Genomic DNA, 24,801 nt, shown 5'->3' on the forward strand with positions numbered 1-24,801 from the left:
TGTAACTGTGTTTTCTAACCTACCAAAGGCTGGTGTAAATATAAGCCTCGGTTTTACTGTGCTAAGCGTCGTGTAGAGCTTTCCTGTGAGTCACAGCCCAACTGCTCAGCCGACTGCGACTAGTCAATGACGACCGAGCTGTCCTCATCTTCAGTCTACCGACTGCACTAACCCCAGCTGCCACTGGTGGGGAGGTGTCTGCGTGGAGGTGTCGTCTGTCTTGTTTCAACACTTTGTTCCAGCATTTGGTCCGAGGTTCATCAGGTAAGTCAGAGAGAGAGAGACGGCATGAAACAGGCCCTTCAGCCTATCAAGTTACTGCTGACCTGTTACTGTACACTAATCCCATTTTATTCTCAAAAACTCCTCCCGGCCTCCACTGCTCACTCACAGACTCTACATGGACCAGTTATACCCTAACAGCCCACACAGTCTTTGTGTGAGGCAACTCGAGCACCTGGGAGAAAGCCTCGTAATGACAGATAGCAGCCGAGGACGGGATGGAAACCAGGTCTCTGACACTGTGAGGCAGCAGCTTCACCTGATGAACCACCCTGATGCCCTTAAAAATAAATAGCATAGAGCATTCGTAATAAGGTGGATGAATTGAAAGTGCAGATTGTTATTAATGATTATGATATAGTTGGGATCACAGAGACATGGCTCCAGGGTGACCAGGGATGGGAGCTCAACGTTCAGGGATATTCAATATTCAGGAGGGATAGATATGAAGGAAGGGGAGGTGGGGTGGTGTTGCTGGTTAAAGAAGAGATTAACGTAATAGAAAGGAAGGACATAAGCCGGGAAGATGTGGAATCGATATGGGTAGAGCTGCGTAACACTAAGGGGCAGAAGACGCTGGTGGGAGTTGTGTACAGGCCACCTAACAGTAGTAGTGAGGTGGGAAATGGTATTAAACAGGAAATTAGAAATGTGTGCAATAAAGGAACAGCAGTTATAATGGGTGACTTCAATCTACATGTAGACTGGGTGAACCAAATTGGTAAAGGTGCTGAAGAAGAGGATTTCTTGGAATGTATGCGGGATGGTTTTTTGAACCAACATGTCGAGGAACCAACTAGAGAGCAGGTTATTCTGGACTGGGTTTTGAGCAATGAGGAAGGGTTAATTAGCGATCTTGTCGTGAGAGGCCCCTTGGGTAAGAGTGACCATAATATGGTGGAATTCTTCATTAAGATGGAGAGTGACATAGTTAATTCAGAAACAAAGGTTCTGAACTTAAAGAGGGGTAACTTTGAAGGTATGAGACGTGAATTAGCTAAGATAGACTGGCAAATGACACTTAAAGGATTGACGGTGGATATGCAATGGCAAGCATTTAAAGGTTGCATGGATGAACTACAACAATTGTTCATCCCAGTTTGGCAAAAGAATAAATCAAGGAAGGTAGTGCACCCGTGGCTGACAAGAGAAATTAGGGATAGTATCAATTCCAAAGAAGAAGCATACAAATTAGCCAGAGAAAGTGGCTCACCTGAGGACTGGGAGAAATTCAGAGTTCAGCAGAGGAGGACAAAGGGCTTAATTAGGAAGGGGAAAAAAGATTATGAGAGAAAACTGGCATGGAACATAAAAACGGACTGTAAAAGCTTTTATAGATATGTAAAAAGGAAAAGACTGGTAAAGACAAATGTAGGTCCCCTGCAGACAGAAACAGGTGAATTGATTATGGGGAGCAAGGACATGGCAGACCAATTGAATAATTACTTTGGTTCTGTCTTCACTAAGGAGGACATAAATAATCTTCCAGAAATAGTAGGGGACAGAGGATCCAGTGAGATGGAGGAACTGAGCGAAATACATGTTAGTAGGGAAGTGGTGTTAGGTAAATTGAAGAGATTGAAGGCAGATAAATCCCCAGGGCCAGATGGTCTGCATCCTAGAGTGCTTAAGGAAGTAGCCCGAGAAATAGTGGATGCATTAGTGATAATTTTTCAAAACTCGTTAGATTCTGGACTAGTTCCTGAGGATTGGAGGGTGGCTAATGTAACCCCACTTTTTAAAAAAGGAGGGCGAGAGAAACCGGGGAATTATAGACCGGTTAGCCTAACGTCGGTGGTGGGGAAACTGCTGGAGTCAGTTATCAAAGATGTGATAACAGCACATTTGGAAAGCGGTGAAATCATCGGACAAAGTCAGCATGGATTTGTGAAAGGAAAATCATGTCTGACGAATCTCATAGAATTTTTTGAGGATGTAACTAGTAGAGTGCATAGGGGAGAACCAGTGGATGTGGTATATTTGGATTTTCAAAAGGCTTTTGACAAGGTCCCACACAGGAGATTAGTGTGCAAACTTAAAGCACACGGTATTGGGGGTAAGGTATTGGTGTGGGTGGAGAATTGGTTAGCAGACAGGAAGCAAAGAGTGGGAATAAACGGGACCTTTTCAGAATGGCAGGCAGTGACTAGTTGGGTACCGCAAGGCTCAGTGCTGGGACCCCAGTTGTTTACAATATATATTAATGACTCGGATGAGGGAATTAAATGCAGCATCTCCAAGTTTGCGGAAGACACGAAGCTGGGTGGCAGTGTTAGCAGTGAGGAGGATGCTAAGAGGATGCAGGGTGACTTGGATAGGTTGGGTGAGTGGGCAAATTCATGGCAGATGCAATTTAATGTGGATAAATGTGAAGTTATCCACTTTGGTGGCAAAAATAGGAAAACTGATTATTATCTGAATGGTGGCCGATTAGGAAAAGGGGAGGTGCAACGAGACCTGGGTGTCATTATACACCAGTCATTGAAAGTGGGCATGCAGGTACAGCAGGCGGTGAAAAAGGCGAATGGTATGCTGGCATTTATAGCGAAAGGATTCGAGTACAGGAGCAGGGAGGTACTACTGCAGTTGTACAAGGCCTTGGTGAGACCACACCTGGAGTATTGTGTGCAGTTTTGGTCCCCTAATCTGAGGAAAGACATCTTTGCCATAGAGGGAGTACAAAGAAGGTTCACCAGATTGATTCCTGGGATGGCAGGACTTTCATATGAAGAAAGACTGGATAAACTGGGCTTGTACTCGTGGAATTTAGAAGATTGAGGGGGGATCTGATTGAAACGTATAAGATCCTAAAGGGATTGGACAGGCTAGATGCAGGAAGATTGTTCCCGATGTTGGGGAAGTCCAGAACGAGGGGTCACAGTTTGAGGATAGAGGGGAAGCCTTTTAGGACTGAGATTAGGAAAAACTTCTTCACACAGAGAGTGGTGAATCTGTGGAATTCTCTGCCACAGGAAACTGTTGAGGCCAGTTCATTGGCTATATTTAAGAGGGAGTTAGATATGGCCCTTGTGGCTATGGGGGTCAGGGGGTATGGAGGGAAGGCTGGGGCGGGGTTCTGAGTTGGATGATCAGCCATGATCATAATAAATGGCGGTGCAGGTTCGAAGGGCCGAATGGCCTACTCCTGCACCTATTTTCTATGTTTCTATGTTGGCAAAGTCCTTGGGCTGGAGGGCCCACGAGCAGTTTTTCTCAAATCCTTTCTACTGTAGTTCTCTGCACTCTTCTCCGGCCTTACATTTTGAACTACTCCAGGTTTGAAAAGTACAGCACTGGACAGTGTAGCTGTACATGGGGTTGGGGGGTGTAGGGTGAACTGGGCCACACTTGGAATCTGAATGACAGGAAGCATTCATACCTGATCGGTGAGATCCTGATAAGGTGCAGAACTCACCAATGCCCCTCACTGTTGGAACTCTCACTGACCCTCTCAGTGCCATGAGAACATCACCTTCCATCCCCGGCTGACCCTGGCCAACGTCCTCGGCCACTCGGTGTCAAACCATTTCTCCTCAACTCTGGACTTTTGCTGCCTGATTTACAACTTGGTTTTACATTCCCCACATTTGCTGCATTTCTCCCATATCAGATCCATTTGGAATAACATATCCAGGCATGGCCCTCGTTCCCAGTGTTAGTAACCTTGCTCCAGATGAGTGAGGATGGAGAGGCTCAGCTGTTGCCAGCAAGTCCTCCACCAGCAATGAATGGCTGGCTCGTCCAGCAGTCTTTGCAGGGTCTAAAGCTCCCAAATTACCACAACACAACGGGGAAAAGTTCTTCACGTTCATCTCTTGAGAACTACAGGTAACCCACAAGGTTGTTGGGGTTCTGGAAGGAGAGACATAGCAGTCCAGCATTAAACAGGCAGCTGAGTTATTTGGACAGTTCAGGGTCAAGTTTACTGTTTCATCGGCATACATACAAAAGGTATCAATGCTATGAAAATAAGCAGCACAGTATGTCACAAGTCAAGGACAAACGTAAATTGACATCAATTAACATATGGACACTAGTGCAAGACTGAGAGTGGAAAAAAACAGTCTGAGGTAGAATTAGGGATTTTCAGGTCAGTCCAAGAACCTGATGGTAATGGAAAGAAGCTGTGGTCGAACCTTGGTGTGTAGGTCTTCAGGCTCCTATGGCTCCTGCCCTGAGGACAGCGTGGCCTAGATGGTGTGGGTCTCTGATGATGGGTGTGAAATTCCTCAGGCATCAGCCCTTGTCGGTGTGCTCGATAGTGGCAGAGCTGCACCCAGGATGGAACGGGCCGAGTCCATCACTCTCTCTAGCCCTTGCGATCCTTCCAGACTCGGCCGTGACGCAACAGTCAGAATACTGTACACTCTACGTTGTAGAATCTTCTCAGAGCTTTTGATGACATGTTAAACCTCCTTAAACTTATCAGAAGGTAAAAAGTGTAGTCCAATAACAAATCCATTTTCTTGCATTGCAGCCCAACTGTTAATACTTTGGGTAAGTGACACCGATCAGTAAATGAGAGTGCAGTGGATTTGACGATGAGGTGGGAGGAGAGAAAAAAAATCTATTAACCTTTAAGCAATCTTGACTGCAATTAATTCCCTTGCTTTGAAGAGACTGGGAGAACACAGGAGGTCCACCCGGGAGTTTGTCGTGAAGTCAGCTGGAGCCCGACTACTCACAGCTGCTTCAGTTTAGTGCATCTTCTGATCCTGTTGTCATGCTTCCTGAAAGAGGGAGAATGAAAGGGAAATGACTGAGAGAGTCTCATCATTGGGCTGTGTGCCTTTTCTGTAATCATAAACACTCCGGGGGCAGGTAGGGAGGGTGGGTCACAGGCAAGAGATGCTCTTGGGCACTGGTACTGAGCATTGAAGAGCTTAACTCTTTCATCTCTTCACCCTTGCATCAATCCCTGCAGCCTTTTGCAATCCTGTGCATTGGAGCCTCCAAACCAGGCTGTAATGCAACCAGTCAGGATTTATCTCTTTACTAATGCAGCAATTCCTGCATCGACTACTGCAACTTCCACATTTCTTCATGCCTGCATCTCTCCTTCATGAACTCCAGCATCTGCTGCATCATCCCCTACCTCAATTCCTGCATTACGTGTTCACTCCTTCAACTGCTTTCCCTGGGAACTTCCCACAATCTGCCTGCCATCAAACTGGATTGGTGTAAGTCCTCTCTGGTCCACTTCAATGAATCCCATCCATCAGTAAGGATTGTACGTTTACCAGAGAACATAGACACAGAGGACATATACTCAGTGGCCACTTTATTAGTTACCTCTTTTACCTAATCCTACCTCAATGAGTCAGTCATGTGGTTCATGCCCTGCCTCACCTAGAGGGGCACAGACAATGCCTAATGCAGTTGACTATCGATCTGGCAAGTTAGTGCCATCTTGGAGGATCTCACCTGAGTCAACACCAAAGCAATCACAAAGAAGGCATGCTAATGACTCTGTTAGGAGTCTGAGATTTGGCATGTCATCTTGTACAGTGTTGAGTATTCTGATAGCTTACATCACAGACGGGTATGGAGGTTCCAATGCGTAGGATTACAAGAGGCTGCAGAGGGTTGTAGACTCAGACAGCTTCATCACGAGCACAACACTCCCCTTCATGGAGGACATCTTCAAAATGAAGAACGTGGCATCCATCATTAAGGACCCCCACCGTCTGGGACGTGCCCTCCTCTCCACACCAGCATCAGGGACAAGATACAGGAGCCTGAAGACCCACACTCAACTATTCAGAAATCGCTTCTTCTCCTCTGCCATTAGTTTTCTGATGGTCCATGAACGCTACCTCATTATTCCTTTTTTGCAGTATTTATTTGGTAATTTATAGTAATTTTGCACTGCATTACTGCAGAAAAGCAACAAATTTCATAACTTATAAGTCAGTGATAATAAGTATAATTCTCAGCCGACAGTCAACATATGAGGGACTATTTACCAGTCGTTGTTGCCACTGGGATGAGTCCTGAAAAACGCTGGTGCCGTAATGCATCCCTGCCACTGTGCCATCAGGATGATACACTAATGGTGTTGGAAAAACTCAGCTACATCTTTATTTAGGCTCACCAAAACAGAAAATGTGCTTTCATGTGGCATCGTGGGAGAAGGTGTGCAGACTGCTTTGTGTTAGAACTCCAAACTTACCTCAAGATATTTCTGCAGCTTGCTTGATCTTTACTAATGTAATATCCTCATCAAAGGCTTTGGGAAGGAGAATATTGAAACCGGGGTGATGAGCAGCAGACAACAGGGGCAAGGCCAATCTCGTTGTAACTCCTTCCTTCTTCAGGAGTTCCCCATGGCATATGTTGTGTGCACAATATTGAGGAGAACCTCTTTTTTGTTTTATTTGCGGTGGGGGTGTCATTCATTTTTATGATATTGCTTCCCACTCACTGACCAAAAGTTATCACTGCCCATTGCTGGCCCAAATCTCAGCTGCTGCAACTCAAAGCCAGTTCCGACAACGGCAACTTCCTAACCACGCTGGGTTATGTCCCTCTTGCACTGTATCACTCTGCAGGGTACTTTCCCACACACATTTCACCTGATGCCAACTGCAGCTGTCGTTCAGGGGTTGGCAAGCTTGCCACAGTTTGGTTTAACACTGCAGGCCGTCAGCAAAGGTATCTCAGTTGGGGCTGATGAGATTGGCAGGTTCAACCCGGTCCATTTTCGACACCTTCCTTCCTTGATATCACTGTTTCTATCTCTGGAGACAGCTTATCTATCACGGATGTCTATTATTGACCCACGGACTCTCACAGCTACCTGGACTAACACTCTTCCCACCCTGTTTCTTGTAAAAACATTATCGCCGTCTCTCAACTCCTCTGTCTCTGCCGCATCTGCTCTCAGGATGAGGCTTTTCTTTCCAGAACAAAGGAGATGTCCTCCTTCAAAGAAAGGGACTTCCTTCATCCACCATCAAGGTCTGCCCTCAACCATATCTCTTCCACTGTCAGAATCAGGTTTAATGTCACCGACAGGTGTCATGAAATTTGTTAGCTTAGCAGCAGCAGTTCAATGCAATAAATAATACAGAAGAAAAATAACAATAATAAATAAATAAATAGATCAATTACAGTGTATGTATTGAGTAGATTAAAAATTGTGCAAAAAACAGAAATAATCTATACTGTATTAAAAAAGTGAGGTGGTGTTCAAGGGTTCAATGTCCATTCAGGAATCGGATGGCAGAGGGGAAGAAGCTGTTCCTGAGTCGCTGAGTGTGTGCCTTCAGGCTTCTGTACCTCCTACCTGATGGTAACATTGAGAAAAGGACATGCTCTGGGTGCTGGAGGTCCTTAATAACGGATACTGCCTTTCTGAGACACCGCTCCCTAAAGATGTCCTGGGTACTTTGTAGGCTAGTACCCAAGATGGAGCTGACTAAATTTACAACCCTCTGCAGCTTCTCTCAGTCCTGTGCAGTAGCACCCCCCCCCCCACCCCGACCCAATACCCGACAGTGATGCAGCCTGTCAGAATGCTCTCCACGGTACATCTATAGAAGTTTTCGACTTATCTCCTTCCCTGCCTATTGCCTCCATCTGTTGCTCCTCCCCCCTTTTCTTTATTCTGTGGCCTTCCATCCTCTTCTATCAGACTCCCCCTTCTCCAGCCCTGTATCTCTTTCACCAATCAACTTTCCAGATCTTTACTTAACTCCCTCCCCCTCCCGATTTTACCTATAACCTTATATTCCTCTCTCCCCTTCCCTCACTTTTTAAATCTACCCCTCATCTTTTTTTTTCCAGTCCTGCCGAAGGGTCTCAGTCGAAAACGTCAACTACTTTTTTCCATAGATGCTGCCTGGTCTGCTGGGTTCCTTCAGCACTTTATGTGTGTTACTGGGTATGAGTATGCCCTCTTTGGCTGGCCCAAATCAGGGGTGCATATGTACAAGGGTATATGGTGAAAGTGGCATGAACTAACGCTGATGTTACTTAAGCCTATCACCCCTACTAGGGCATAGGCCACTGACAGCAGCTTGCCACAGTCCCCTTTTCTGGGCCAGTCCGTAAGACAAAGGAGCAGAATTAGGCCTTCCAGCTCATCATGCCCACTCCGCCATTTCATCATGACTGATCCCAGATCCCATTCAACCCCATACACCTGCCCCCTCTCCATATCACTTGATGCCCTGACCGACCAGGAATCCATTAACTTCCGCTTTAAATATACTCACAGACTTGGCCTCCACTGCAGTCTGTAGCAGAGCATTCCACAGATTCACCACTCTTTGGCTAAAAAAATTCCTCTTTACTTCTGTTCTGAAAGGTTGCCCTTAATTTTGAGACTGTGGCCTCTAGTTCTGGATACCCCCAGCAGAGGAAACATCCTCTCCACGTCACCCTATTTTCATAAGGTCAAAATTGGAAGTGTTTGCTGATGTTACATAATGTTCAAAACCAGTCTCAGCTTCTCAGTAAGTGAGGCAGAAGGCATAAAGGACGTTCAGCTAAGTGGGAGGTAACACTCAGACCAGGCAATGACAATCTCCTGGATGCAAGACGCTAGAAATCTTGAACCACATACACAAAATGCAGGAGGAACTCAGCAGTCTATAGCGTCTATAGAGGGGAATAAACAGGTGGCATTTTGGGCCAAGACCCTTTATCAGGACTGGAAGGAAGGGGGCAGAAGCTAAATTGTGTGTGTATGGGGGGTGGGGCGGGGGAAGAGGAATATGAGCTTGGTGAGACCAAGTGAGGGGAAAGGTGGGTGGATGGGGGAAGCGGTGATAATGTAAGAAGCTGGGAGATGATCCATGTCAGAGGTAAGGGGCTGAGGAAGAAATTTGATAGGAAAGAACAGTGGACTGTGGAATAAAGGTAAGGAGGTGGGGATCCAGAGGGAAGTGATAGGCAGGTCGTGAGGACAATCTTTAATGGGAAAGGCTCATGCTCATCACCTCCCCATGATATTCAATGGCATTGCTCAGTACATCTATCACTGACCCCTCATCATCTCTGCATCTCAACCTGAGAATTCACTCTTTAACAGCACAGCACTGTGGGAATACCTTCCCAGAAACACTTCAGCAGTTCAAGAAACAGGATCACCACCACCTTCCCAAGGGCAGTTAGGCATGGGCAATAAATGCTGGTCTTCCCAGGGATGCTCAGATCCTGAAAATGAATAAAAGGTCACTACGGTCATTTCAGGTGGAGCATTTGGGTATTATTTGTTAAGATTGGTGGATAGCATTTTAAGTCAAAGAGAAGGCATATAACAGACCAATAGTTAGCGGGAAATTATTGGGAAGCTCTTTAAAACCAAGAGAAGGCAACTAAAAAGTCATTAAGAAGGTAAAGATAGAATATGAAAGTAAGCTAGCCAATAATATTAAAGAGGATACAAAAGGTTTCTTCAGATACATGAAGTGTAAAAGAGAGGTGAGAGTGGATATCAGATCGCTAGAAATCGATGCTGGAGAGGTAGTAATGGGGGACAAGGAAATGGCGGATGAACTGAAGAAGTATTTTGCATCAGTTTTCACTGCAGAAGACAGAAGCAGTATGGTGGAATTCCGGGTGTCGGGGTCATGAAGTTTGTTATGTTACCATTATTGGGGAAAAGGTTATTGGGAAACTGAAGGTAGGTAAGTCACCCAGACCAGATGGTGCACACCCAGGGTTCTGAAAGAGGTGGCTGAAGAGATTGTGGAGGCATTAGAATCACTAGATCCTGGAATGGTTCCAGAAGACTGTATAATTGCAATAGTCACTCCACTCTTCAAGGGTGAGAAGCAGAAGGAAGGAAATTATAGGCCAGTTAGTCTGACCTCAGTGATTGGGTCAATGTTAGAGTAGATTGTTAAGGATGAGGTCTCAGGGTTCTTAGAGGCACATGATAAGATAGGCCATAATCAGCACCAAGGGAAAATCTTGCCTGAAAAATCAGTTGGAATTATTTGAATAACAAGCAGGATAGATGAAGGAGATTCAGTTGATGTTGTGTACTTGGATTTTTAGAAGACCTTTGACTAGGTGCCACACATGGGGCTGCTTTACAAGCTACGAGCCCAAGGTATTACAGTAAAGATTCTAGCATGGATAAAGCAATGGCTGATTGGCAAAAGGCAATGAATGGGAATAAAGGGAGTCTTTTCTGGATGGCTGCCGATGACCAGTGCTGTTCCACAGCGGTCTGTGTTGGGACTGATTCCTTTTATGTTATATGTCACGATTTGGATGATGGAATTAATGGCTTTGTTGCAGAATTTTCAGACACATGAAGATAGTTGTTGTGGCAGATAGTTTTGAGGACGTAGAGAAGCTACAGAGGACTTAGACAGATTAGGAGAATGGGCAAATGGAATGCAGTGTCGGAAAGCGTATGGTCATGCACTTTAGTAGAAGAACTGAAAGGGTTGACTATTTTTTAACTGGAGAGAAAATACAAACATCTGAGGCTCAAAGGGACTTGGGAGTCCTTGTGCAGGATTCCCTAAGGGTTAATTTACAGGTTGAGTTTATGGTGAGAAAGGCAAATGTAATGTTAGCATTCATTTCAAGAGGACTAGAATATAAAAGCAACGATGTAATGTTGAGACTTTATATAAAAAAAACTGGTGATGTCTCACTTTGAGTAGTTTGAGCAGTTTTGGGCTCCTTATCATAGAAAGGATGTGTTGAAACTGGAGATGGTTCAAAGGAGGTTCAGGAAAATGATTCCAGGATTGAATGGCTTGTCATCTAAAGAACGATTGTTGGCTCTGGGCCTGTATTCACTTGAGTACAGAAGAATTATAGGTGACTTCATTGAAACCTATCAAATGGTGAAAGGTCTTGACAGAGTGGATGTGAAGAGGATGTTTCCTATGGTGAGAGAGTCCAAGACCAGAGGACATATCCTCAGAATAGAGGGGCGTCTTTTTAGAACAGAGATGAGGAGGAATATCTTTAGCCAGAGAGTGGTGAATCTGTGGCATTCGTTGCCACTGACAGCTGTGGAGGCCAAGTCTTTATGCATATTTAAAACAAAGGTTGATAGATTCTTGATTGCTCAAGGCATGATGCAGGAGGAAGGCAGGAGATTGGGGTTGAGAGGAAAATTGGATCAGCCATGATGAAACGGTAGAGCAGACTCGATGGGCCAAACAGCCTAATTCTTCTCCTACATCTTGTGGTCTTATAATATTCATATACTTCTATCAGGTTGCCTCCAACATTTCCGAGAAAAGAATCGGAGGTTTTCCATTGTTTGCAGCCTTTATGTAGCTCATATAAAACCTTTATGGCACAGCTGGTAGTGCCTCCAGGGATGTGATCCTGACCTTAGGTGCTGACTGTGTGGAGTTTGCATGTTTCCCCGTGACTGTGTGGGTTTCTGGATGCTTCTGTTTCCTCCCTCACCCCAAAGACTTGGGAGACGGTGGAGATTAGTCATTGTCAATTGTCTCTCTAGGTGGCTGGTAGGATTAGTGGGAACATGGGGAGAAAAGGTAATAGGGAATATGAATGGGAATGGGATTGTGAAGCAGTTGAATGACTTCTACATAGAAAAGAAATATAGAAAGATGGGTCCCCAGTTCCTCTATTCCCCTCCGGACACCAGATTTCTATGCTCCCTTTAAAGCACTGCAGCCATGTTCCCGTGCTCCCTTTACACCTGCCAGGCTCACCGTAAGGTTTATTATTCTACCATGTAAGATCAAAAACGAGAACGAGGGGTCACAGTTTGAGGATAGAGAGGAAGCCTTTTAGGACCGAGATTAGGAAAGACTTCTTCACACAGAGAGTGGTGAATCTGTGGAATTCTCTGCCACAGGAAACTGTTGAGGCCAGTTCATTGGCTATATTTAAGAGGGAGTTAGATATGGCCCTTGTGGCTACGGGGGTTAGGGGGTATGGAGGGAAGGCTGGGGTGGGGTTCTGAGTTGGATGATCAGCCATGATCATAATAAATGGCGGTGCAGGCTCGAAGGGCCAAATGGCCAACTCTTGCACCTATTTTCTATGTTTCTAAAAACAGAAGTGAATTAGTGGCAGATGGGGGCTTCTTTTAGGGATTGGTGCTGGGACCTTTGTTGTTTGTAATGTATATACATTCAGTGGCTACTTTATTAAGTATATCTGCTCGTTATTGCAAGTATCTAATCAACCAATCATGTAGCAGCAACTCAATGCATAAATAGGTTCAGTTATTGTTCAGCTTAAACATCAAAATGGGGAAGAAATGCGATCTAAGCACTTGACCGTGGAATAATTGTTGGCACCAAATGGTTTGAATATCTCAGAAACTGCTGGTCTCCTGGGATTTTCATACACAATAGTCTCTAGAGTTTACTGAGAATGGCATGAAAAACAAAAAAAAAACATCCAGTGAGTAGCAGTTCTGTCAGCAAGAACTGGAATCACAGAAGGATGCTCAGCAGCTGTGGGAGGACTTGAATGCTATTATCTCTTACAAAGTAAAACCAAGTGATATACGTGACCCTCAAGGTTTTGCTCCCAGATGAGCCTTTTATGCTTGCTTTGGCTGTCAAAAAACATGGAGGCAACTTCACAAACTCCCACTCCCCCAATGACCCTGTGATTTCCATTTCTGAGAACATCCTTCAGGAGAGTTAACCCATGAAAAGCATCTGGCCCAGACCGGATACTTGGCCAAGCTGTGCTGATCAACTAGCTGGAGTGTTTATTGACATCTTTGACCTCTCAGTTCAGCAACCTATGGTACCCACCTGCTTCCAGTAGGCTTCACTTATACCAGTACCCAAAAACAACGTGATAATCTGCCTCAATGACTATCGTCCAGTAGCACTTATATCCACTGTGATGCAGTGGTTTGAGAGATTGGTGATAAAATATATCAACTGCTGCCTGAGGAGTGACTTGGATCTGCTCCAATTTGCCTACCTGCACAACAGCCCTGAACTCAGTTTTTCACTCATCCCTGAAACATCTGGACAGTGAAGATGCATTCATCAAGATGCTCCTTATTGACTATAGCTCGGCATTCAATAGTATCAACTATTCAAAACTAATCAACAGCTCCAAGACTTTGGCCTCAATACCTCCTTGTGCAACTGGATCCTCAATTCCTCATTTGCAGACCCCAGTCAACTCGGATTGGCAACAGCATCTCCTCCACGATGTCCACCACCACCACCACAGGTGCACCACAAGGCTGTGTGTTTAGCACCCTGCAAAACCAAAGAGCAGGAGGAGGAAACTGGCGATCCAGGAGGTGGAGAGGGTCAATAGTTTTAAACTCCTTGGCATTATCATTTCAGAGGACCCAGTACGTAAGTACCATCACAAAGAAAGCACGGCAGCACTTCTACTTTCTTGGAAGTTTGCGAAGATTCAGCAAGTCATGTAAAACCTTGACAAACTTCTATAGATGCTCTGTGGAGAGTATCCTGACTGGTTGCATCACAACGTGGTATGGACACACAATGCCCTTGAAAAGCCCACACAGTTGTGGATACAGCTCAGACCTTCACGGGAAAAGCCCTCCCCACCTCTGAGCACATCTACAAGGAGTGCTGTTGCAGTTAAACAGCATCCATCATCAAGAAACCCTATAGGAGCCTCAGGACTCAGGGGCCACCAGGTTCAGGAATAATTATTACCCCTCAACCACCAGGCTGTTGAAGAACGGGGGATAACTTCACTCACCCCTACACTTAACTGTTTCCACAATCAATGGACTAACTTTCAAGGACTCTTTATCTTATATTCTCAATATTTATTGCCTATTTATTATTATTATTATTATTATTCTTTTTGTTTTTGCACAGTTTGTTGTCTTCTACACACAAGTTATTTGTCCATCTTGTGTGTGTTTTTTATTGACTCTATTGTGTTTCATTGTAGTTTCTGTGAAAATGAATCTCAGGGTAGTATATGGTGACATATATGTATGTACTTTGCTAATAAATATACTTTGAACTTTGTTAATGAGAGAGGTCATAGGAGAGTGGCCACACTGGATCAATCTGACAGGAAGGCAACACCAAAGGAGATATACAGAGACACCTCAAAGTGTAAGGCCATAGCTCCTTGAAAATGGTGACACAGATGGAGAGGGTAGTGAAGAAGGCACTTGTTTTGCTTGTCATCATAGGCCAAGACACTGACTATGAGTTGGGTGCCATGGTGCAGCTGTATAAAACATTTCAAATCATCCTCCAGCCAGGATCCCACTGTGTGTTAGTGTAGCACAAGAAACTGGTGAGTGAAACCAAGGCAGAAAAAAAAACTACCCAGATGTTCTAATGAACTCCAACTTCATTAGAAATGCTCTCAAAACTTTTATTTTAAACCAAGTTTTGGGAAATGGGCTTTTAGCTCTGAGAGCTTCAAAATTCACTTCAGCTTCCGAATTCTCCTCAGCACCTGTGCACAAAGACCAGATATAGTCACCCTCTGGTCTCCTGGAAATGGGCTCCAAGGTTCCAAAGGGTCATGTTTGTGGGAATGCCATGTTCACAGTAAATCATAGAAATAATCCAGTCCCTGTCCCAGTTCCCAGATGGAGATTCCAGTGCCCAACGCTTTGGCCAGTTCTAATCGTAACTGTATAGACTGCAAAGAAAATGAAAAGGGATAAGTAATTGTATATGCAAAGACATCCAAATACAAGCAACTAAATTCTCCAAGCAACATACTCAAAATGCTGGAGGAACTCAGCAGGCCAGGCAGCATCTATGGAAAAGAGTAAATAGTTGACGTTTCAGTCCTGATGAAGGGTCTCGGCCCGAAACTTCAACTGTTTACTCTTTTTGATAGATGCTGCCTGGCCTGCATAGTTCCTCCAGCATTTTATGTGTGCAGCTTGGATTTCCAGCATCAGCAGATTTTCTCTTATTTGTGATTGTACTAAATTCTCCAGTCAAGTGCTCAGACTATGAAATCATTGACAGAACTGCCCCTGCAGTTCTTCGATTCACATTCATCCCAGAGGGAATGATGTTAGGAGTGCCTGCCAGTATAGAGCTTCCAAAGGATTGACCACACACACACACACACACACACACACACACACACACACACACACACACAGCTACAGTAACTCTTTCAGGAGTCAGGAGTTACGGAAGAAATGCTCTCAGACCAGAACCTCCCCTCACTTACCTTTAATGTTGGATAAAAGACAATGCGCTTCCCGCCCTGGTGCCTGGAAACAAGAAAAGGGCATTATCGAGTGCACATTATGATCCATAACTGCCTCTCATTATTATGGTTACCCTCCCAATAACACTGTAATAACCATTAGTAAGAACCATTTCCATTAGTAGACCTAACCCATCTCCCTTTAACAATCTGTGGGGTGCATCATCCATTACAAGTTCTGTATACGGTACAGCTCCCAGTAATAGACCAGACCAGGTTCATTCACCACTGTAGCTGGGTCAACACCTTCTTCACTTGACTCAGCTAGTACCATACTGTACCATGTTCATTAGCACTACTACCCCAGGGTCACAGGGCCATTTAACATTGTGGCCATGAAGGAGGCCATTCTGGCCCACCAAATCAATGCCAGCCAAAATTAGATCTCTGTATTTTATTTATTTATCTAGCACCGTAGCGCAGAGTATGCTCTACCAGCCCTTAAATCCGATTAACCCTAACCTAATCTATGGGACAATTTACAATGACCAATCAACCAATCCAGTACGTGGGAGGAAATGGGAGCACCCAGGGAGGACGTACAGAGACTCCTGATAGAACACCACCGGAATTGAACTCTGAATTCTGGAATGACCTGAGCTGTAATGGTGTTGTGCCAACCACTCAGCTATCGTGGCACCCAGCTCACAGCTCTCAGCCGGCACATGATGAGGGTTACAGACAGAATACCAACAGTCTAACATCACTGAGTAAAAAGCATCTCCGCATGACATCTGATAGGATGCCATATAATTAGAGTTGTCACTTAGATTGAAGATCATGCAATAACAAGGAGGTACAGTAACATCTGAATAACAAATAACAATATAGAACAGTACAACACAGGAACCGGCCCGTGGCACATCATATCTGTGCTGATGACGAACAACACTAATTTCAACTGCACAGCTACCTGCATTTGATCCACACACTTCAATTTCCTGCCTGTTCATGTGTCTGTCTAAACATCTCTTAAAAGCTGCTAGTGTATCTGTTTCCACCAACTACCCTGGCAGTCTGTCCCAGGCACTCTCCATGTAAAAAAAAAGTGCCTGCCACGTAAATCTCCTTTAACTTTCCCCTTACCATACACAGATGCCCTACAATTTTGTATTCTTCCATCAAACCTTCTTTCAGCCTCTGACACTCCACAGAAAACAATACAACTTTGTCCAGCATCTCCTTTTATCTAATATCCTCCAATCCAGGCAACATCCAGTTTCCACACACAAAATGCTGCAGGAACTCAGCAGGTCAGGCAGCATCTATGGAAAAGAGTAAACAGTCGACATTTTGGGCTGAGACCCTGGGCTGCTGAGTCCCTCCTGCATTTTGTGTGTGTATCTTTGGATTTCCAGCATCTGCAGATCTTCACGTGCTTGTGGCACTCTGGTAAACCTCTCCTACACCCTCTCCAAAGCTTCCAAATCCTTCCAGTGATGTGACCCTCTGCAAAGCCTCCACGTCATTCCAGTGATGTGACCCTCTCCAAAGCTTCCACATCATTCCAATGATGTGACCGGACAGAACCTCCACATCATTCCAGTGAAGTGACCAGAACAGCACACAATATTCCAAATGTAGCTTACAACACGGCCTCCAGACTGTCTCTTACCGATAAAGGCACGTATGCGTATATCTTATTTACTATACCATCCTGTACATGTGGTTCTCGGACTGAAGGAACGTGTACACCAGAGGTTGCTGCAATCAGCACTGTTTTCCCTAATATTCATTCATGACTGGGATTTGAGAAAACAGGGCACAATTTCCAAATTAACAAATGATCAAAACTTGGAGGCAAAATGAGCCACCAGGAGGTTAGAAAATGACTTCAAGGAAATGGGCAAATAGACAGCAAATGAAATTTAGTGGTGTGAAACTTGAAGTGTTATATTTGGGTATTAGAATGAAAAGATGTGATATAAGCTAGAGCAGGGGTCCCCAACCTTTTTGCACCGCAGACCAGTTTAATATTGGCAATATTCTTGCAGACCAGCCGGCGGGGGGGGGGGGGGGGGAGGCGCGGTGTTCAAGTAAGGTTGCCAACTTTCTCACTCCCAAATAAGGGACAAAAGTAGCAGTCAAATATGGGACACTTGTGTTTACCCCGAGAAAGACTACCATGACCATGAAGCCTTGCGCCGGCACCTGTGTGCGCATGCATGATGTATGCATACATGACATGCACATGCGTGTACGTGCCGATTTTTTTTCTACAAATCGGTTTTGGCTTAATCTTCCCGATTCTGTTAAGTGAAACTACAAACTGTACACTGTACATACATTATTTCTACTTTATATAGGCTGTGTATTTATCACATCATTCCTGCTTTTACAATATGTTAATGTTATTTTAGGTTTTATGTATTATTTGGTATGATTTGGTAGGTTATTTTTTGGGTCTGGGAACGCTCAATAATTTTTCCCATATAAATTAATGGTAATTGCTTCTTCACTTTACACTATTTTGGCTTACGAACGATTTCATAGGAACGCTCTACCTTAGCAGGGGAAATACGTGACAAGGGCGGTCCCGTATGGGACAAACCAATTTAGCTCAATATACAGGATGTTCCGGCTAATACGGGACAGTTGGCAACCCTATGTTCAAGTTCAACAGTGCGTGACAGGGAATGAGGAAAGGTGCAGCTGACTTATATTGCTTCATATCGCCAAATCATATTGTTTCCTCGCGGCCCGGTAGCACATGCTTTGCAGCCCGGTACTGGTCCGTGGCCCGGTGATTGGGGACCACTGAGCTAGAGGATATAATTCAAAACACATTCTACATGGCAGAGTTTGCGAAGAGTGTTGGATTGTGCATTATGGGAGTGAGTTTTGAAAAAGTGGATGGGTCCAGATGGGACATTCTTCAAACCAGAGATCGCAAAATAATTAGGCACTTAGCAAGGGCCAAAAAGAGGAAGTTAGGTTTAAGGGGAGCGGCCATTGCGTGAGTGCGACAGAGTTAGAATGGGGAGCCTGAGGCTTTGCCTTAAAGACATGGCTGTGGTAGATTTTTGGGTAACTTTATTTTTTTCTTTCCAATATAAATACAGTAGAATGCAAAAGTTTGGGCACCCATAGTCAAAATTTCTGTTATTGTGAATAGCTAAGCGATTAAAAGATGAACTGATTTCCAAAAGGCATAAAGTTAAAGATGACACATTTCTTTAATATTTTAAGCAAGAAAACCTTTTATTTCCATCTTTTACAGTTTCAAAATAACAAAAAGGAAAAGGGCCTTAAGCAAAAGTTTGGGCACCCTGCATGGCAGTACTTAGTAACACCCCCTTTGGCAAGTATCACAGCTTGTAAACGGTTTTTGTAGCCGGCTAAGAGTCTTTCAATTCTTGTTTGGGGGATTTTCGCCCATTCTTCCTTGCAAAAGGCTTCTAGTTCTGTGAGGTTCTTGGGCCGTCTTGCATGCACTGCTCTTTTGAGGTCTATCCACAGATTTTCTATGATGTTTAGGTCGGGGGACAGTGAGGGCCATGGCAAAACCTTCAGCTTGCACCTCTTGAGGTAGTTCATTGTGGATTTTGAGGTGTGTTTAGGTTCATTATCCTGTTGTAGAAGCCATCCTCTTTTCATCTTCTGCTTTTTTACAGACGGTGTGATGTTTGCTTCCAGAATTTGCTGGTACTTAATTGAATTCATTCTTCCCTCTACCAGTGAAATGTTCCCCTTGCCACTGGCTGCAGCACAAGCCTAAAGCATGATCGATCCACCCCTGTGCTTAACAGTTGGAGAGAGGTTCTTTTCATGAAATTCTGCACCCTTTTTTCTCCAAACATACCTTTGCTCATTGCGGCCAAAAAGTTCTATTTTAACTTCATCAGTCCTCAGGACTTGTTTCAAAAATGCATCAGGCTTGTTTAGATGTTCCTTTGAACCTTTTGAATAGAACTTTTGAATGACACTGTTAAGCACGGGGGTGGATCGATCATGCTTTAGGCTTATGTTGCAGCCAGTGGCAAGGGGAACATTTATTGGTAGAGGGAAGAATGAATTCAATTAAATACCAGCAAATTCTGGAAGCACACATCATACCGTCTGTAAAAAAGCCAAAGATGAAAAGAGGATGGCTTCTACAACAGAATAATGAAACTAAAACACACCTCAAAATCCACAATGGACTACCTCGAGAGGCACAAGCTGAAGGTTTTGCCATGGCCCTCACTGTCCCCTGACCTAAACACCATTGAGAATCTGTGGATAGACCTCAAAAGAGCAGTGCATGCAAGACGGCCCAAGAATCTCACAGAACTAGAAGCCTTTTGCAAGGAAGAATGGGTGAAAATCCCCCAAACAAGAATTGCAAGACTCTTAGCTGGCTACAAAAAGTGTTTACAAGCTGTGATACTTGCCAAAGGGGGTGTTACTAAGTACTGACCATGCAGGGTGCCCAAACATTTGCTCCAGGCCCTTTACTTTTTTTTTGTTATTTTGAAACTGTAAAAAATGGAAATAAATAAGTTTTCTTGCTTAAAATATTAAAGAAATGTGTCATCTTTAACTTTATGCCTTTTGGAAATCAGCTCATCTTTTACTCACTTAGCTATTCACAGTAATAGAAATTTTGACTAGGGGTGTCCAAACTTTTGCATTCCACTGTGTAAATACTGATAGATAGATAAATATACACTTTTTAAAAAAATTATAGGTTTTTATTACTATGCATTGTAATGTACTGTTGCCGCAAAACAACATATTTTATGACATATGCCTGTGATATTAAACCTGATTCAGATTTAGGTCCCTCAAGCCTGCCCCGACATTCAACATGACTTGCCCTAGACTTCCATCTCCTCTTCTGTGCCAATTCCCCCAAGCCCTCAAACCAAATACATCTACCCCCTCTTTAACTATCTGCATAAGTCTCTGGAATACAGAGTCCAGAGATTCACCAGCTTCTGTGAGCAGTACACACATTACTCTTTTTATTTGTCAGACAATGCTATCGGTAGCTGCCTTTCTGTCCACTGCCACCACATTCGTTGTCAGAAAAACCCTAGAAACTGATGGTTACAGTCCCGGCAATTTCCCCTCCTGTTGCTTTTAAGAACATAGGTACATTTTATCCAGGTCTGGTGATCTATATGCTTTTAATTACTCTTTAAAACAACACAGGTTCCTTAAGGTTGTTATAGCCAGGGGTGGTAATGGGACAAGCTCCCTCTACCTATTAGATGCTCCCAATGGCGTGAGCCTCAAATAGCCTCTGACAACCAAGTCCAGCTCCTGGCCTTCACGTGTGGCTTAGCTACTAAGCTCAGCGGAACTATTTCTATTGATAGAAGGGGCAAAGGTAGGTTATAGGCACATTAAATCCAGTCACTTTGGGCAGATGGAGCTCGTCAGCCATGGTTGGCCACTAGAAGGAAAACTCTGATCTCAAACCTCCAATTTCTTGGGGCTATACCCACTCATGGGGAAGGCTTCGTGAGAAAACCCCAGGGCTGGAGTCCCTAAGGCAGTCCTACATTGAGCTCAACGCTGACTGGCAACTGCAGCGATGCTGCTGGGACCAAACTGTATCGGTCTCTGCCGTTCCTTTGGGTTCATCAGTTACATGGAGAGGGGGAGCTTGCTACATGGGCAGCCACTTGCTCCCCATATTGTACTGCCCAGGCTTGCATATCTAGACAGCTAGGAAGCAATGTCCATGGTCAGCTCTGACCAACGGAGGCCTCAAACCCAGAAAACAGCACATTCTTTCAGCACCAGTTCAGTTTGCAAGGCCGCCCTGTTACTTCATGCTCATTATTGTATACATAGTATTTACCATAACCATACACATTGTTTGCTCACACAGGCAGGGAATTTCATTACACCCTGGTGTATATAACAGTAAGATGATATGAATCTGAATTCCTTTCGTTTGTGAAGGCAGAGAAAACGTAATCATTTACATGCAACATACATCAAAGTTGCTGGTGAACGCAGCAGGCCAGGCAGCATCTATAGGAAGAGGCGCAGTCGACGTTTCAGGCCGAGACCCTTCGTGACGAAGGGTCTCGGCCTGAAACGTCGACTGCGCCTCTTCCTATAGATGCTGCCTGGCCTGCTGCGTTCACCAGCAACTTTGATGTATGTTGCTTGAATTTCCAGCATCTGCAGAATTCCTGTTGTTTGCGTAATCATTTACATACCTTCCATCCAGGCATAGCCTACTGGCTGAATCTCCACTACAACTGTTTCCATTAACACCCCTGTACTTATTGCCCCGATAACCCCTATAAATCCGGTTCATCTTGTCACAAACCTCACACCCACTTCACCTTCTACATCTAGCTCATTGTCAGAATGTTTGGAAAATCTTCTGTTGTGTTTCATTCTGCACCTCATCAGTACGGCAACGCCTTGGGAAAGATTACTGAGGACAGAGATGTAAGGAAGGAGGAGGGAGGCAGGACAGCAAAGGGACGTTTCAAGAGTGGTTCATTAATTAGCATATTTTAATATAAAAGCTCACCTTTTATACTCAAAGTAATGTTCACCAATCTGGTCATCCCACAGCAGTTTTGCCTTGTGTTCTTTCAGAATCTCTATATACCTGTAAATATAAACAGGTGAGTGAAAAGCTGGTTGCGTGCAGGCATTCTTTGTAGCAGAGGTGTTAGGGATGGGAAGTGAGGAGAGGTGCCTTCCCCGGGTTTTTAAGAGGACAGCTACTGGTGTAATGATCTCTTTCATGAGACTGTACTTTTTGCAGAATAATATATTTAATAAATTGGCATACATTAGTGAAGAGGATCAGAAAACACACCAAAAATAATCACCCATAGTAAATTGACAGAACTAAGTCTCCACATAGTAAATATCGACAGACAGCAGTGACTACAGCGTGCACTTTGTTGAGTAAGGACTTCTGTGTGACAAGGATTGTAAATGAATCACAGCACGGTTAAATATAACTTAAGTCAGGGAGCTAATCTGATGGTGAGTCTGACATTATCTGGTGCAATCTGATTGCAGATCCCTTTTCCCCATTTTAAAGGGATTTATCCAAAATTCTAATCTGTTGCATCGGACTAACTAAAACTAGTATCTCAAAACTAAGTTTTGGATGAGATAAAATTATGACAAACTGGTATAAACAGGCATTTGAGAAATTAAGTTAGTTAACCAGTAACCTAAGCATACAGAGAGAGGACAGGCAATGTGTTGCAGTTAGCATCTGCCTCTTGCAACCTCGGAACTGCAGCCCAGAGCTAATGAACTGGATTCTGAGATCCGGACACTGTGATAGACCAATAAGGAAAGTTACGGGAGAAAGTCTCAATTCTTCAATATAATACCATAGAACTGGTTAGTCATGAGGGACAGGAGGGTGTGACCAGGACTAAGGCAGATGTGGAGATCCAGAAGGAGGTGCCAGAGGAAACAATAACTTCACATGAAATTCTTGCAGAGGAGGCAGGGAGGTGAGGAAACTGACCATGTCATCATGATACATGACACTATTTAAGGTGGGGGAATTGAAATGGAAGTGGGTGGTAGTAAGGAACAGATGCTGTTCAATGCAACTACCAGAGTGAGACCAGAAGGCTGTATTACTTGCCAAGTAAGGTTGAGACCTCTTCAGGGTAGGAGAGGACCGGAGTTTAGGACAAAGGAACTAATGACAGTCAAGACAAAGAAGGAGGTTCTGGAAGAATATGCACAGCTCGGACACAGTGGCACTGACAAGCTCCAGCAGCCCAGACCTGGAACACCCGTCGGTGAAGTGTCGTCCCTACTACCTGCCACGGGAATTCACCTCAGTCATACTGACAGCGGTCTACATTCCCCCCCAGGCGGACATGGAGTGTGCTCTGAACGTACTGTATGCCAACATCAGTGAACTTGAAACCAGGTATCCGGAGGCTTTGCTCGTTACAGCCGGGGACTTTAACCAGGCCAACCTCAGAAAGGTGCTGCCAAAGTTATACCAGCATGTCTCCTGCCCCACTAGAGGCCCGAATATACTTGACCACTGCTACACAGCAGTCAAGGATGCCTACCATTCCGTCCCACGACCTCACTTTGGAAAATCGGACCATCAGGCCGTACTCCTCCTCCCGGCTTACAAACAGAAACTGAAGCAAGAAGTCACGATGTCAAAAGTAGTGTCGCGTTGGACGGAAGAAATGGATGAGGTCCTCCGAGACTGCTCTGAATCGGTGGACTGGTTAGTATTCAAGGACTCGGCAGCTAACCTCGATGAGTATGCCTCAGCTGTCACAGACTTTATTTGGAAATGCACGGAGGACTGTATGTCTCGCAAGACGATCCGGGTATTCCCTAACTGGAAACCTTGGATGAATTATGAGGTCAAGTCCCTTATAAAGGCAGAACTGTGGCTTTTAGGTCCAGGGATACCAGTTGCTACACGGAATCCAGGCGTGAACTCCGGAAAGCCATTAAGGGCGCCAAGAGGCAATATCGAGCCAAGTTGGAAGCCCAGGCTAACCAGAGAGATGCCAGTGGACTATGGCAGGGTCGAAATGAGATCACTGGGCACAAAGAAAAGGCTGGGAATATCAATAACTGTGGCGCTTCTCTTCCTGATGAACTTAACATATTCTACGCAAGATTCGAACAGAAGAGGAGCATCCCGCTCCCTCCGGATGAACCGGACCTGGTGGCATCGAGATTCATCATCACTGAGGAGGACGTTAGAAGGGCCTTCCTGAAGGTAAATCCAAGGAAGGCGATGGGCCCAGATGGCGTCCCAGGACAGGTTCTCGGGGCCTGTGCAAGCGAGCTAGCTGGAGTGTTTGTTGACATCTTCAACTGCTCCTTGCTTCAGTCTAGGATCCCCTCGTGTTTTAAGAAGGCAACGATAATCCCACTGCCGAAGAAGAGCAAGGTGGCATGCCTGAATGACTATCGACCTGTGGCTCTGACATCAATTGCTATGAAGTGCTTCGAGAGATCGGTTATGGCACACATCAACCACAGCCTACCGGTCAACCTCGACGCTTTGCAATTCGCCTACCAGAGCAACAGGTCAATGGCAGATGCCATCTCTCTGGCCCTACATTCCTCCTTAGAACACCTGGAGAATAAAGACGCATACGCAAGACTCCTTTTCATTGACTACAGCTCTGCCTTTAATACCATCATTCCAAATAAACTGATTCCTAAGCTCCGGAACCTGGGCCTTAGCACTCAGATCTGCAGCTGGATCTTCAACTTCCTCACAGACAGGACCCAGGCTGTAAAAATAGGGGACAAGCTCTCCTCTACAATCACTCTGAGCACCGGTGCCTCACAAGGCTGGGTACTCACTGTACACCCATGATTGTGTAGCCAAGTTTCCATCAAACTCAATATATAAGTTTGCTGATGACACAACAATTGTAGGCC

The 24,801-nt window shown here is 44.7% G+C and overlaps 1 long non-coding RNA gene across 1 annotated transcript; it reads right to left on the reverse strand.

Annotated features, from left to right (window-relative positions):
* Positions 1–4,155: 4,155 nt before the first annotated feature.
* LOC134354326 (uncharacterized) lies at positions 4,156–22,005 on the reverse strand. Its single transcript, XR_010019770.1, has 4 exons — positions 21,923–22,005; positions 15,403–15,445; positions 13,338–14,853; positions 4,156–5,012 (listed from the first exon to the last, which is right to left on the reverse strand). It is a non-coding gene; the product is annotated as an uncharacterized LOC134354326 (long non-coding RNA).
* Between the last annotated feature and the right edge of the window lie 2,796 nt (positions 22,006–24,801).

Source organism: Mobula hypostoma, chromosome 11 (genome assembly GCF_963921235.1).
Source record: "Mobula hypostoma chromosome 11, sMobHyp1.1, whole genome shotgun sequence".
In the NCBI taxonomy this organism is placed as follows: domain Eukaryota; kingdom Metazoa; phylum Chordata; class Chondrichthyes; order Myliobatiformes; family Myliobatidae; genus Mobula; species Mobula hypostoma.